This window comes from Mizuhopecten yessoensis, unplaced genomic scaffold (genome assembly GCF_002113885.1).
Source record: "Mizuhopecten yessoensis strain PY_sf001 unplaced genomic scaffold, ASM211388v2 scaffold10447, whole genome shotgun sequence".
Classification (NCBI taxonomy): Eukaryota; Metazoa; Mollusca; class Bivalvia; order Pectinida; family Pectinidae; genus Mizuhopecten; species Mizuhopecten yessoensis.
In genome coordinates this window covers 1784253-1800006 of record NW_018408551.1, presented here as the reverse complement: position 1 = coordinate 1800006, position 15754 = coordinate 1784253, and the positions used below count along the sequence as shown (strand labels likewise).

General features: G+C 32.5%; 1 long non-coding RNA gene across 1 annotated transcript; it reads right to left on the bottom strand.

The window, feature by feature from the left end:
• Positions 1–7192: 7192 nt before the first annotated feature.
• On the bottom strand, positions 7193–13950 carry LOC110460677. Its single transcript, XR_002464044.1, has 3 exons — positions 13801–13950; positions 13214–13281; positions 7193–11835 (listed from the first exon to the last, which is right to left on the bottom strand). It is a non-coding gene; the product is annotated as an uncharacterized LOC110460677 (long non-coding RNA).
• Positions 13951–15754: the final 1804 nt, after the last annotated feature.

Here is a 15754-nt window from a genome sequence, read left to right as displayed (position 1 = left end):
GAACATTGGTTAGGATAGGAGTTTCGACATTGGTATCATCCAAGTTTGACTGGAAACAGAGGAAATCATTTAAACGTTTGATTTTATCGATATATATAAAAAATAAAACAGATTATTAACAAGCAATGGAGGAGCATTTGAGTGCTTTTCTGAACTCGACATATAATTACTGATTTAGCATTAGGAAGAACAGGGCTATGCAGACTATGGCTTAGTTTATAAAGTGTTCAATTTTAGCCCTACGTATGCAGTAACACATCTGTTTCGAGCTTGTGTAAATGCCACCCAATGCTTTTCTCTTTTGGATTGCTTTGTTTTATGATGGATCTTTTTACTCTTACATATTTTCCTAAGAATGGCACAGGACAGTCAGGATGGGTTTGTTTTCGAAAACGAACAGTTTTATCTGGAAAAAAATCGCGAGCTGCCTGGAAGAGAGTTGTATCATCATTTCCTATACTAGAGTTCAGATAATCGGGATTAATAATTTCATCCTAGTCAATACTAGAGATAACTTCATGGTATTTATTGAAGTAACGGCTGATCCTTAAAGATCTCCCCAACAAAACACTAAAATAGGATGTCTCCGTAGTTATAGTTAACACAAATTATTTTAATCAAAGACGACCCCCTTTCGGTATAAATGTCAGGTTTTTTTTCTTGACGTATATTGATATACAATTATAAATCATTTAGATGTGAAAAATGTGAATTTATCATCCTGTACATATATGTTTAAATCAGCGGTAACAATATGTTTAGTCCATATTAGTTTATTAAAGTCTTTCTCAACAGAGTTGGCAATATGATGCCGTATACTATGGATAAATACGCTGGCCTATAGAATAGTAATGATTTGTTGTTTATCGTAAGTTTTAACCAAGCACACTCGATCATAGAATGTTCAGTACTTTAAACATATTTATTGCCAATGAAATTGATCAATGAATTGGGCACAAGTTATTACAACTTATCACAGCCCTCTCCCGTCATACATTTACAATAACATATCAACAATGATAATAGGCATACACATGAAGTAGATTGATATATATAATATTCACACAGGTTCAAATACACAACTTTAAAAAAGCACCGTTCAAAATGTATTGCTGGATTTGATGAAGTGTGCACGTGTCTAAAAGCGTAAGAATTATATAAGGTCTATCGAAAGATCTGAGGTGCCAAACAAAAGAATCTCTAAATTTAAATCTATACCTAAGGCATACAAATTTTGATACAAAATGCGCCTTTCATTGCTAACAAGTTGACACGCAAAGAAAAAGTGCAAAATGGACTCTCGACAAGATTAACTCTGTAAAGGTCATACTTAAGGTAACTATAATTGTGCCCCAGTTTAGTATGTATAATATTTAATTTACGTTCTCCAAAACTGAAGTATATAGGAGGGGATGGTTGTACATTTGAGGTAAGAGAATTTTTAAATAAATGTATAGAAGGCAACGATCGTACTGATAGATCTATGGAGTTCCAGCTACAAAGAGTGGAAGGTATAAAGGAAAGATTGGTAAGAGAAAGCCCAAATAGAGGAACTCTATAATCACTGATATTTCTAAGAGTGTACCTGTTATTTTCTGCAATAGTAGGTGGCAGGAGATCGTTTAAATAATCTGGAGCTTCTCTTTGGGCTTTCTCTAATTTTTCTGATTCAAATTTAGAACAACAATCCCATAGTTCACAAGCATATTCTAAAACTGGCAAAATGAATGACATATAAATTTGTAAAAGACTTTTCCAATTTATCAAATATTTCAAGATCCGTAAGACGTTAATTTTCTTCATAACTGAACTATAAATGGTATTAATATGATCCGCAAAGTGTTGCGCTTGAATTAAAAACTACTCTCAGTTGCTATTGATGGTCTGTAAAATTTAAGTCTTTTCCATCCAATTTCAAATCTTAATCTTCATCTATATCAATAGAATTAGAAATAAATATTACCTCGGTTTTGTCTGGATTAAATGTTACCAACCAAGTTTTAGACCATATGTTTAAAGACTCAAGATCCATATTCAATATTGATTGGATTTCATGACAAGATGAAGAAGACTGTAAGAAAGAAGTATCAACTGCAAAAAGACGACCCACTGATTCAAAGACATCGGCAATATCATTAATGTATAGTAAAAACAAAAGCGGTCCAAGAATTGAACCTTGAGGAACCCCTGCTTCGTTCAAACCTAATGGGAATAAGAATTATTTAAGAAAAACTTTCTGTTGCCTATGGAATAAATTATTTTCATATAAAATTCACCAACAATTCCGTAAGATTTTACCTTACCATCAAACCCTTATGCCAAACCCGATCAAAAGCTTTGGAGATATCACAAAATACCATACATACATGTTTGTTCTTCTTCAAGAGCAATAAAAATGTTGTGATAAATTTCAATGAGCTGATATACAGTAGAATGAGCATGCATAGAACCAGACTGGTACATATAAAACAATGAGTTTTCTAAGAAATAAGTATGCAGGTGTTTGAAGATTACTCGCTCAAAAACTTTTCCAATAATAGATAAAAGCGAAATTGGCCAATAGTAAGAAGGAGAACGCCTATCACCTTTTTTAAAATAGTGGCATTGTGACTTTGTTTTTTCCCCAAGCAGTTGGGAAGATCCCTGCCGATAAAGACACATTAAAAATAATTCTAAGTGGAATACACACAGACTGTGAGGTATTTCTTAGCATATGATGGCTGATTACATCCTCACCCGAAGTCTTACCGAGCTTCAATATCTGTAGAACGTCTCGAATCTCATTACTATTTACTCTAATAGAACTAAACGTGTTGTCAGTTTTTGGCTCAACAATAGGAACCATAGTGGAATACCATTTACTCGTGTAATATTATAAAAATAGTCATCTAATAAGTTAGTTTTTGCTTCGTTATTAGTAACAGTAGTGTTAGTATGAGGATCTACAAGATTAGGTATAGATTTTGAAGTGCCAGTGGATTTAATTAACCGTTTAATAAGTCTCCAGTAAGATTTTTGATCAGAGGACGAATACTCTTTAATTATACCTTGAACATTTTCATAAAATATAAAACGGGCATGCTTTGTCATGTTGTTAACCTTATTACGTTGAGACTTAAATTCGACATTCGAAAGAAGATTTGTTGTTCTCACGGTTCTGTGCAATCTATTTCGAACTCTCAATTTTTTTCTTAGTTCGGAGGTCATCCAAGGTTTGTCATTTAGTCTTAAAGTGACAATTTTAAATGAAATATATAAATTAGCAAATTTTAGAAAAACATCAGTAAAACGCTCACTGGCAATATCAACGGAGTCGCAATTTAGAAAAAGATCGATCCAATTATAATTAGAAATAACATTAGTAAACAATTGAAAGTCTGCCCTCTTATAAAGCCAAAATGTACGCTTATAAATTGATATAAAAGCACATGCAATTTTAATACAAGCAGACCAACCATCATGGTCACTGAAAGAGTTATCAACTGATACAACAGAAGAATCAATACAGGGAAGTAATTGAGTTAAAAGAATAAGGTCGAGTAGGCTTGATCTAGTCGGTCCGATACGAGTAGGTTCATTTATGACATTGGTTATGCTAAAAGAATTCATAATTTCAAAAAGAACATGGGTAGTAGATGCAGTTAATAAGTCAACATTTAAATCACCAGTTACTATTACTTTTGGTGTGATATCTAGAGCATTGTTGATAGACGTACGCAGGTTTTCCCAAATTTATCCAAATTACCTCATCGCCGGGGTATTCTAATTCCGATAAACGGTTTACTTTTAGAAGATTGTTAGTGTAGACCAGAACACCTCCACCAGCAAAGTTCCTATCAAGTCGAAAAGGTTCATGAAATCCAGCTATAAGTAAGTCAACTGTAGGTACCTGGTCATCTAAATGAATTTCTGTTAAACATATAATGTCATATTCACCGGCTCTATCTTCGATATAATTCAATTTATTCCTAACACTTCTTATATTAAGGTGAAGAATCGAAAGCTCGTCAAACCTTGGGCCAGGATTGGATTCAATATCCATACGTTGTAATAAAAGTAGAAATAAAATTGCTGAAAACTCAAAATTTCGAAAACATGAAAAAATTAAAATATCTAATCGATTTATTAACCATGAAAGAAAGATCTGACCACGGTCGAGCATCCATAAAAAACATTTTGGAACTAAACGATAACAATATACATGATTTCATCGCACATTTACTGTAGACCTTAGAATAAAAGAAACTGATCGCTATTCTGTGACACATGTAAGAATTACCCATTATCAAATAAACAAAAGATAATTTTACAAAATAGCGGGTCGGTATCATGCATGGACATTGTGCAAATTGTGCAATGCAGTAAAATATTTTGTTTACCCGTGTCAGTGCAGAAGAAAAAAAGAAAAAAACCTGGATGTAAACATATACAAATGAAAGATAGCATGTAAAATAGACAATAAGCCATATATTCATAGTCTCGTAAAGGAATAAGGTAACCAACATGTTGAATGGAAGTATTAACTAAAACGCAGTTCAGGCAGGGGTTATTAATATTACTTTTTTAAAATAAGGATAGGATCACTTAAATCGGAATAAATGTAGCAAAAATGTAACCATAAGATTTTATGTATAGTAATAATATAATAATATACATATATATATAGATGCATTACATCACACATATACATATACAAATACATGATGTATATGTACATGTAACTGTTCTGTTTCACTGTTTCTTGAAAAAGGAGCGGATCGCTCCGAAAATTTGACAACTTAAACTTGTCCACACTGTTGGAATTACTTCTTTGCCCCATATACAAATACATACACATGCAACGATTTACTCACACATACAAATACACACACACTCTCATATGTGTACCGAGTATGGATATTGAGGGATTGAGGCACTTTGAAGGTTAAGATAGTAGTATCCATATGCATTTTTGGTGCCCCTCATCTACGATAAGGAACTGACACTTTGCTAGCGGCTAGTCACTGCAGCAGCAGCCACTGCTGACCCATAATTATGTGTGTATGTGAGATTATTTCACACACCCTGCTGGGTATCTCTTTAGTGCCCTTTACACACGGCCAGTTGAATCTCTAATATAATGCAGGGGAACATATAAAAACAAATATGCAACGTCACTTTTTTATATACAGTTTTGACTAAGTGACAAAAATGGATTGAAGTGAAAAGTTCTAGTTTCTCTGTTTTGGCCTGTAGATGTGGCCGGGAACAAAATCATTAATGTCATTTATTGTTCTGATGAGGTTTTTTTTGCAGTTTCATTTGATTTTTTGGCGAAAATCCTCCCGTCTCTCTTCCAAAAAGAATACAGTTTTTTTTATCGTGTCTGAGCCGGTTTAGCTTCATTTCCTTTTAGTGTCAAAAAATTGTTGTCTGTCCGTATAACGTTTGAACCGAATGATGATAGAAGTTTTCCCCTCCTTAATAGGGCCTACTACATAGCATCTAGAGATAGACTTCGGCTGTACCTGTGTTCCTAGGTGTCACAGATATCTAGGAAGGCACCTAGTGAATTGAATGTAAAGATGACTAAGGACGGTGTGAAATAACAAATGCAAACCAGGTGAGACTTACTTTGACCGAGTAGTCCAGAAATTATGCAACTTCACAAAGTATTGATCATAAAGCGCAACTGGCTTCAACCATAGTATCGCCTCAAGGTAACTTGAATGAGCGATTCACCACATGTTGCCTTTATAAAAAAACACGAAACATCAAAAATAAAAGCATCTCGATCCATCTATTTTATAAATGATGCCATTATGTCAAACAACATGTGACAATTACGTAAATAAACTGCATACTAATTAAAAAGCGGCACATGATGATTTCAATTGCGTTAAAACGGTACACTTCTCCTTTAGTCCTGGGGTTGTTATGAGCATCTATCAAGGTTCCTGTAATATCTAAACTAAATGACATAATGATTCAAATGATAAGGTTTATTTTTTTCCTCTTTTGGTATTATTATTGAGATACCGTAAAGAGAAAAGGAGCTCTTAGAATAAACATTAATTTTACTGCTATATAGTAATTTCATTCGAAAGTAACATGTGTCCCAACTTATCTCCTTTGATCAAAAGGTTTTCCCGACATACATGTGCATAGTATGCAGGTATCGGACTTGAAGTGGGGGTAACATATTAATTCTTTGTCTCTTTTCGATTAATCATGTTTTTTCACGTCATTCGCCTTCTTTGTACATAGTTAATTTCAAGAAAAAACAAAAACGTGATTCCTTCCCGCAAGGGGAGTAAATATTTTCTTATATCGAAATAGAGAACAATTGAAATGATCAGCCTTCTGAGGCAGTGTTGTCATCTGCTTTAGTGATTCGAAATTCAGGAGTGGTGCCTTGATGCAATGGTTGTTCATAAGTATCGAATATAATGTTACATGATACAGTGCTACCTGTATTAGGCGGGAAAGTAGTATATGGTCGCTTAAGGATGTACTCTTCTGAGGTTTCAATCACGTTGAATACAGGAAGTTTTTGACTTCTCAGAGGGGTACATCCTTAAGGATGTACACCTCTGAGAAGTCAAAAAATTCGTGTAATAAACTTTTTTTCTTATATTGATTTTTGGAAAAAGGAGATAATGGCATAGTAGAAAATGCAAAATAAATATATGTCCGTGTGTTCGTTTTTGCGCTATGATCGGTCAAAGATACCAATATAACACAATAGGTGATTTTAGGTGAATTTTCGGGTTTTGACCATTTGCAGAACAAATTCATACAATTTCTTCCAAGTGTGTTATCAGATATGTATGAATGTTTGTAGAATTGATAAAAATATTATTTTCTTTTAAATTATGGAAGTAAAATTTCTTAATCTTATTCATTTTACTCAGAAATGCGATTTTAGTTACCCCTACCCCTTAATTTTTAATGAAAAAATACATATTTTTTCACCATTTTTTGCAGTTTAAACGCTTGATATAAACAAATCCTGTATTAAACTTTTTTTAGTATTCAATGAATCAAAAGAAAATGTGTTTCTCTTTCTAAAACAGCCACAAAAATAGGGGGTCGGTGTGCTTCTTTTTTTGTCCCATTATTATTTGTGTTATTTTTCACCTTTTTCGGGGACAAAAATCAAAAGTGCTTCAGTTACCCTAATATGTAAAAAAAATCCAATAATATATAACTTTCCACTTTTTTGCATATTATTTTAATCATATTGAACATTATAAAGTTGTACAGCAAAATTTAACCTGCTACATTTAACAAATGTTCTACACACAGCAGACATCATAATTTGTTCAATATTACAAAAAAACGTTACACCAGATCAAAACGAGACTTGAACGTGACTGAAACCTCAGAAGAGTACATCCTTAAGGCAGGTGATAGGTAGTAAAGAAGTATGTGAAATTAAAATATGCCTATTGAAAAAAAAAAAAAATATAAAGGAACTTTGGGCAGTCATAACGGATTTTAGTCTCTTTTCTGTATTGTTGGTGAAAACAATCGTATTTATAGTATTTTATAATACATATATCTTACTTTTATATATAAAATATTTAAGTGTGACATCGTTCAATGTAGTTTTGACATTTTATCTACAAATTACTGTTATCGTTACACCACGAATGTTATACTACTAGTCTAATAGAAACTTTTTGTCAATCCAATGTGAATATGAACCAACTCAACACTATTTATATTCATATTATCGTCATATATTTGGAAGCCATATAAAAAAATGGAATATAAAGCAGAAAAGCTTCGCTAGTACAATCGAACGTCTAGAGAGGAAGTTAAAGAAAATGTTACTTTGGTAAGTATAAAGAGGACAGTCGGAGGGAAGTAATCACAGTCCTTAAGCATGGAACCATATATACAGGATAGGCTATCTTTAAGAGGGGAATTAAATAGTTAATCAAAAGTACTGGGGGAACTTTCTAACTGTCATAATGTGATCTTTAGTTATAAATCACCATGGTAATTACGCATAGGGGAAAAGGAAAACAGTTATAATTGTTTTATTACGATATATTTTTTTTAGAAAAAAACTCTTGTTTAGAAATAATTAACTTGGAAAAATAGTACATTGTGGCCTGAGTTGATTTTTTGCATCCGTAGTTACATATTCTACGATAAAGTACAAATATACGTTGCGTATATCTATTTAATGCAAAATCCAAACCGTTCGTTTTCCGGCCAGGCAGACCAAGTAGTGATACGTTAGTACATGTAGTTAATACGAGATATCCGACGTACATGTATGTGAGCTTTCTAAAAATGGTTTAAATACAATTATTATAGTTATGCATTCCTGTTTCCAGAATATACCTCACTTGTATAGGGAGTCAAACAAGGTTATATTTCCTTGCTTTACTCGTTAAAGAAATAATATAATGTCCCTTCCTGTATATTTTAGTGAATTGGGAAAAACTAAATAATTATCACGTATATATTAGTTTTGTTATTCAGATTATGTTATTGTTTTATATATCTACATATCTTTATCTATAACAAAGTATCAAACTTTAATATTTTGGGTTGATGAATTGAGCTGGTCTTGAAGAAAAACAACACAGTTTTATTTAATTTAAGACCAACTCAATCCAATTCAACTCTAGCAGAAAGATCAATTTTGCAGAATACAAATTGAGATTTCACTGCTGCACACAACTTGAAAACATACGTAATATAATAAAGTGTTTCGGTTTAAATTTTTGATATGTTTTAAATTTTGTAAATATTTTGCATTTTAATAAATTGAAATATAATGAATTGATTTGAGGGCCAAATGTTGACCTCACCTTTTATCTTTAAAGTGTTTTATGGTGTGAAAATGCAAGCTATTTACATAGCTGATTTTATGTCGCGACACATAAACCCCCCATTAGACTATTTGACAGGTATTGTTAAAAGGTTGCTACGAACATAGGTCCCTTAGGGTGCCTCACCCCCCTTCTTGGTGCCTCCGTTGTTTTGAGGTTTTTGATTGGCTAACATCCCACGCTACAATCTGATTGGCTGTAGGCCTTTTTCTTCATCTTTAAGAACATTTTCAACCGCTCTATTTTGTGGAAGCATCTTTTTAGAAATTTATACCAACTTTGCCTTTTTGCAGTAAGAAGAACCTAATATTTCCAATAATCCCACTCACATGTAGTTCAATATCCCTGTCCGTTAATATTAAATATTATTGAAATAACGTATTGTCGTCTAACATGCTTGTTTAAAGTTTATTTTAGCAATGATGTGACAGTTATAACTAAAAGATGGAGATTACTCTGTGCTGTTAGGGAAACAGTATTTACTTTTGGTAATAAACAATACATTATATTTTCAATACATAATCAACAACGATTCGGAAACAAGTACTAATTTTATCTAATCCATATTTGAATTATTGTTTATGAAGATGTGATTTTGGTTTCAGATGTAACATGTCTATATACATATATCCAATCAGGATTACCTCTCTTTGCATGTCAACAATGTTATCAAAATTAAACGTTTATGCCTAAAGCCTAGGAGCGAGTATGGGGTGTGTATAACAACGACAACATGGTTTATTACTCGTGCCTACTTCAACCAAAATATTTCAACATCATTTGACTCAAGCCCTACGTTCAGTAAAGATGCTATTTCGCATTAGTTAGCCCTATAATTTCTAAAAATATACCTGCAGAAAATTAGTCCAAATAAGTTTAACTAACCCAGATAATATCATATTCAGAATATTCGGCATCAGGAATACGTGTTTTGTTCCTCAATGAACATATATGCATCACTGTGACAGATAGATATATCATCAAAAAGGGTATATGTAGATTGTCATTAGGATCCGGACCATTGTTCGGATCGACTAATAGAATCTTCCCCTACATGGAGGGTATGACAGAGAAATCGCTTACCCGAGGGGTTGACACTTTTTTAATCACAATTGAACACGTGCTAATCGGCACGTGGCTATCTCTCCCAAAAGTGTGAAAAGCTTATCTCTCCCGGTTAAAATGGAAGAATCACATCTACCAGTTATATGTAAAGAATCACAAAAAGAAAATTCGTATTGATAAAAAATAGGCCCAGGGATGCACTAGAGGCACGAGTACGAAGGAATATGCCATTCACTTTATTCACCATTCCGGGATACACCGATGTTGTACCAACCGTCAAAAATGAAAATAAAATATTTAAGAGCCGATTTCTGGTGAAAAACGCACCGATTCGAAATTTAAAATATTTGGCAAAGAGTTGTCTTTCGATATTAGTATTAACATGTATGACTGTTACTATTGTGAAGAAAGCTTAAGCCTTGTGAAAAATAAACAGGTTGAGTAAAAATTCGGAAAGAGACAAAAAATATAAAAAAAAAAAATGATCAAAAAGAAGAGAAATATAAATTTAAAAAAAACCAGTACGAAAATATACAAAGTAAATATTCATTGAAAGTTCAGTGGTATTTTGGATATTGAGTAGACTAATGAATAGAAATATAAATTATTTTGATATAAAAAACATCTCCAAAAACACTTTATTTAGAAGCGTTTTCCTTCCATAAACATTGTCTTGTCACATTTATATAAATATGTATAAGAAATACAATATATCTTATAACTGTATAATTGACCGTGAAAATCAACACCTATTGGAACATTAATTAAAGGACTACGCCAGCATCTAAAGTTGTTTTATTGACGGCTGGTGAAAGTAAAAATGTAATTTAATACCGCAAGCAAATGATCAGTGTTTCTACATGTAAATAGGTACAATATAAAGGGAATCGTTAAAAGGACAATCCAAGGATCAGTTTGCTGCGGTTTTTCTTTTAAGTCATTCCTGTACTTAGATAATCATCAAGGGTTGTCCTTGACTATTATATTCAGTGTTTGTTAATGCATTGAATAAAGTCTTGGTTTATTTAACCACAGGTATGTCTGTCGAATTGTGTGGGTGGTATTTTAAAGTTCTGCATATAGGTGATATGTCTATACTTGAAAGTGCTGTATGTGCAAAATAATTGTGTAATGTTTTGTACTTCTGTCACTGATCCGGGAAGTTTTAACATTATCATAATCTGGCGTAAATCCGTTCTTTTGTGCACAAGGTATAGTTGACACTACCCGTTTATTAATGTTCTGGTAATATACATATTAACAATAAAACTTATCACACAAACATCATGTGTCAGTGATATTTGAATTTAATTTTCTTTTTAGTAATCTCTTCCTTTAAATACATATGGAAATGATTTAACATTTTTTTTACTATATGAAAATCTTGCCTCGAACATTTTCAAAATAATGATATATTGGTAGTATTGGCTTGTTCAATAACCAGAGTAAAAGAATTTTTAAAACGGCGACAAATCCAGATAAGTTACGTATTATACGCATATCTATTTGGAAGAGAACCCTGACTTTTGAATATGACGTGCTTATTATTTAGGTAAAGCATTTAATGAAGTGGTCAAACAATAAACAAAAATGACATGAGAAAAAACATCGTCAGAAATAAAAATACATAAAGATATACTGTATAAATAAATTTAAATAAAACTTAACTGAGGAATAATTTAGATGAATAGAGCATCTGAACACCGCAATAGCAAAGAGTCAAGGAGCACCTTCCGCGTAACGGTCGTCTCATGTTGTTGGTATTTCGAAAGAAGACACAGGAACATTTCCTCTAATCCACATGTCATTAAAGACATTGCGGTAACGCCTCGCTTACACATGTATCCGACTTTATTGAAGGCATTTCAGTTTGTAATGAGTCGTACATAAATTCTAAGGTGTTTGTCGATTTCTCCAGCTCGGCGCACATGCAGTCCAGCTGTAAATAAAATAATTGTATGTACAAAAGGTTATTTTTGTTTGTGTTTTATTAGCATAAAGTACATTATATAAGTATAAGCGTCATGCATTGTAGGCTTACTTTTAGAAGCTGGGTTGATACAGTTCCAATTAACTGGAAATTTGTATTAAAACAAACTAATTGTATAAACAGTATCTTACATTTTCATTAAACATAATAAAATTGATGATAAGTACCTAGGACAGTCTGAAATACATTAAAGCAAAATAAATCCGAAAATATCAACGGAACTCAGTGATTGTGACGTCATTATCAGTTGTTGTCGTCCTTACTTCGAAAAATTAACCAATAGTAATTTCGTGTGAACAATCAGTTGGTTAAATTTAGTAGTTACATTGACTACAACTAGAGGCAAAGTAAGCGTATTATTCGAGTTCTAATACTGCTTCTGAAGTTCAATGAATTATCAATGAGTTAACATAAATATATGTAATGAGTTTATCTATAACCGTAGTTGTACGTTCCTCGTGCAAGCATGGCGTGAGAAAACTAAACCCTAGCTGAAGGGATAGGCGATAACATAAGAATATCGCACAAGTGATAACCTGATTTCTATGTATGCAGTTAATGTTGAAGTATTGTTTAAAAATGATTGTTAACTCTTTGTTATATGCTGTTATATGGAACTGTTCATGCTGCTTTTTTTTATAAATTGGCGGATTGCTTCGAAAAATGGACAAATTCCTTTGACTGGACTATCATTATCCCTTCTTTGTATATATATATTTACATAAATAAATACGGCACTCAATTGTCTGGCCAAGACATATTCTCAGTTCCCATGACTTCAAAACAAAGGTTTCGATAATGAAATGACCAATAGCCCAATACTATCAACATGGTCGTATTGACAAATCGTCTATTGGTAATATGAGTACCTTAATCGCAATGTATAGACATACACATGGAAACGAATCAAATGGTATTGGTTAGATTTTCTCACTATCTTTACTTACATTTGGGTCTACTAATTAACCTGAACCCACGTCTTCAATTAACATTTCGCCATAATTAGCCTTCTGTTTCAAGCCTACCGAGGAGATACGCGATTACATCAGAAGATGTCATAAGTGACAATGGTTTTTTTTCTTTATTGATTTTAGTATTGTTTAGTCTTGTAAAAGAAGCGGACTGCCTTGAAAAAAATGAGAGAAAAAAAAATTCGTTTGACTGCACAGTCGTTATTAGTTTTCTGGTAATATTTACATTGCAGTATATATAACAACACATTGAAAAATATTTCTATAATGTATTGTAGATGAAACTCATGTAGTGGAAGATATCGTGATAATACATAGATATATACACCTTAAACTTTAACATGATTTGTACTCACACATGTTTCCATCTCCTCTAGTTTCCTAATCTTTTGTTTTATTGAATGCCTGCTTGGATGATGGTTAGCTGAAACATTAACAACGATGATAGTAACGATGCCGCTGATACATTTAAATGTCGTCCAATGAATATTGATTAAATATGATTGGATACTGACAAGATGTGACAACGTACAGTTTACAACAAATTTAAAGATTTCAGTAAATTCAGTATCTATATATATGTATATATAAAACCTAAAATCACCCATATAACTATTGATAGTTTGTTATCAAAGTCAAATATTATTCGTAATATGTTACGACTGTACTTTGATAATTTTAAACGCATAATAAACATTATGAATTATGAATAAATTAACAATGACAGTGCTTTTCTGAAAACCCGGGAGATATTCAACTTAACCTACAGTATACATTGCTGATAGGGTACAGTGCTTATGAAAAACACGCAACAAAGGATACTTGTAGAATATAATAAGATTAATGGCAATAAACTATAAGGTACCAAGACTATTTCAATAATATTTACAATAAATGACTACACAGTTTTATCATAATTATGATATGAATTATGAACACAAACCTTCTCCGGGTTTCAATTCCACCAAGAGAACGATAATGAATACAGTTATCATACTCAGTGATCGCATCGTGGCTGTATTCCTCATATGTAAAATTGAATATGAAGCTGATGAACATTAGCCGCTTTTTATACAGAAAGCATGCCCAGATCGTAGCTTCTGGAAGTATAATGCTAACAGAATGTAAAAAAAACCAGTCAAGCCATCAGTAACAATAGCTGATGAGCTACTAAATATATGTAACCCGGATGTTCCTGTTTACATTGGTGACGAACACAAAGAATCCTCCTGTCACAGTCTTCATAAAGATGTTATACGGTGTGCATGTGCCTACCTTTTTTTATATAATGGAAAAAGCAAAAGAAAAGAATCTTACTCACAGATTCAGATAGGATGGGCTACTTTGCTCAACGCATACCGTTCATTGCCGACACTTCATATCCGGTTAATCTACAAAAAAATGTATTGAATCGTGAAAGAGAGACAATGTATGGTTAGCTTTAATAGGTAATAATGTAATACAATGCGGTATTATTGTGAAATTTGCGAAATTAATACACTGACAGTTTAATGAATGTAATTGTCTTTATGTAACTGATATATTAATTTTGTTATAGTTAGGGGAGCGTGTTTTTTATTTTGAAATAAGACGCAAGAAAAGCTTACAGTATAAGCTTGTCTTTATGGCTGATACATATCTGCATACACAAACAGTGCTCGAAGTATATCGAATGGAATGCCGAAGTATATCGAATGGAATGCGCAGCGTAGTGATCATTTTGCCTGATGTATTTTGTATTACAGTCCTATCAAACAAAGGATCATGTAGAGCATGTGAACGTTTTGAACTTAAAATGATTTGTATGTTTTTCTGTGGTGTAAACTTCAGAATTTTGTTTTTGAATTTTACAACTGTTGAAACTAAGAATAACACGTTATTCAGTATTATCAGTATTTACAGTGTTAACCTCAAACAAGTTTAATGTTTCAAGATGGGAACAGAGAGAAAAAGATGATAACCGTATTGATAAATTAATAATGGTTTTAATGATATTTAATGTTTGTCTGTTAACACAGTCGTATAAAGGTTTATTGGGAAACGGCATAAATAGCATTACTGAATAACAGAGTACATTTAAAGTCTTACATAATTATTATATTTTATCATATTTACATAAAAAAAGTTTGACGGGATAGGTTGATAGGGTCAACGTACCGATACCATGTTGCGAACTAACAATGATACATTTCGGTCTTGGGATACGTAAACCAATTGTGTATATGTTACTATTAATAGCTTTCTCCAAAAGGATTCAGAGAAGTCCGTCAGCGTCGAGACTAGACTGGCCACCGTCTCTAGAATATTGAATTATTAAGAAAAACGTTTAACTTAAAAAAAAATTGATCACTTGGATGACTGATCCTAAGTTCTAAACTAGGGGGAGATAAGCTAGTAGTAAAATGCAGCTGAGAAATACTTCATAAAAACATAGGGGCTGGTAGCCAGTCTACGTCGAGACCAATAAGCTTATGTTTAACTGTGTACAGAAAACACTGCCCAGTTTATTTACAGAAATAGCCACCTTATGTTTTATTCATGACAGGGATCAATATCTATTTCACGTAAAAGGTATTGAAAACAATATGCAGAGTCAAACAACGTACAGGAGGACCATAAATAACTATTTAAAAACACCGAGGCATTCTGTTGCTAAATCAGTGTTATATTTTATTCACATTATGTAAAAGTAGGGATGTAAACTTAATACCTTTACTTTTGGATGCATACATGTTAGTAACCGATCTTCGCAAAAACCATAATAAATAAAAGGATATTTTTTTCATCGTTTTTTTTTCTTTCCAGAAATCATTATGATTCACTGTTGTTGCCCCCAGTTCCTTTTCCAAAATGACCAGCTGTGAAATGCTTCGTCATTATTTAGTGGTGTTGGGTGA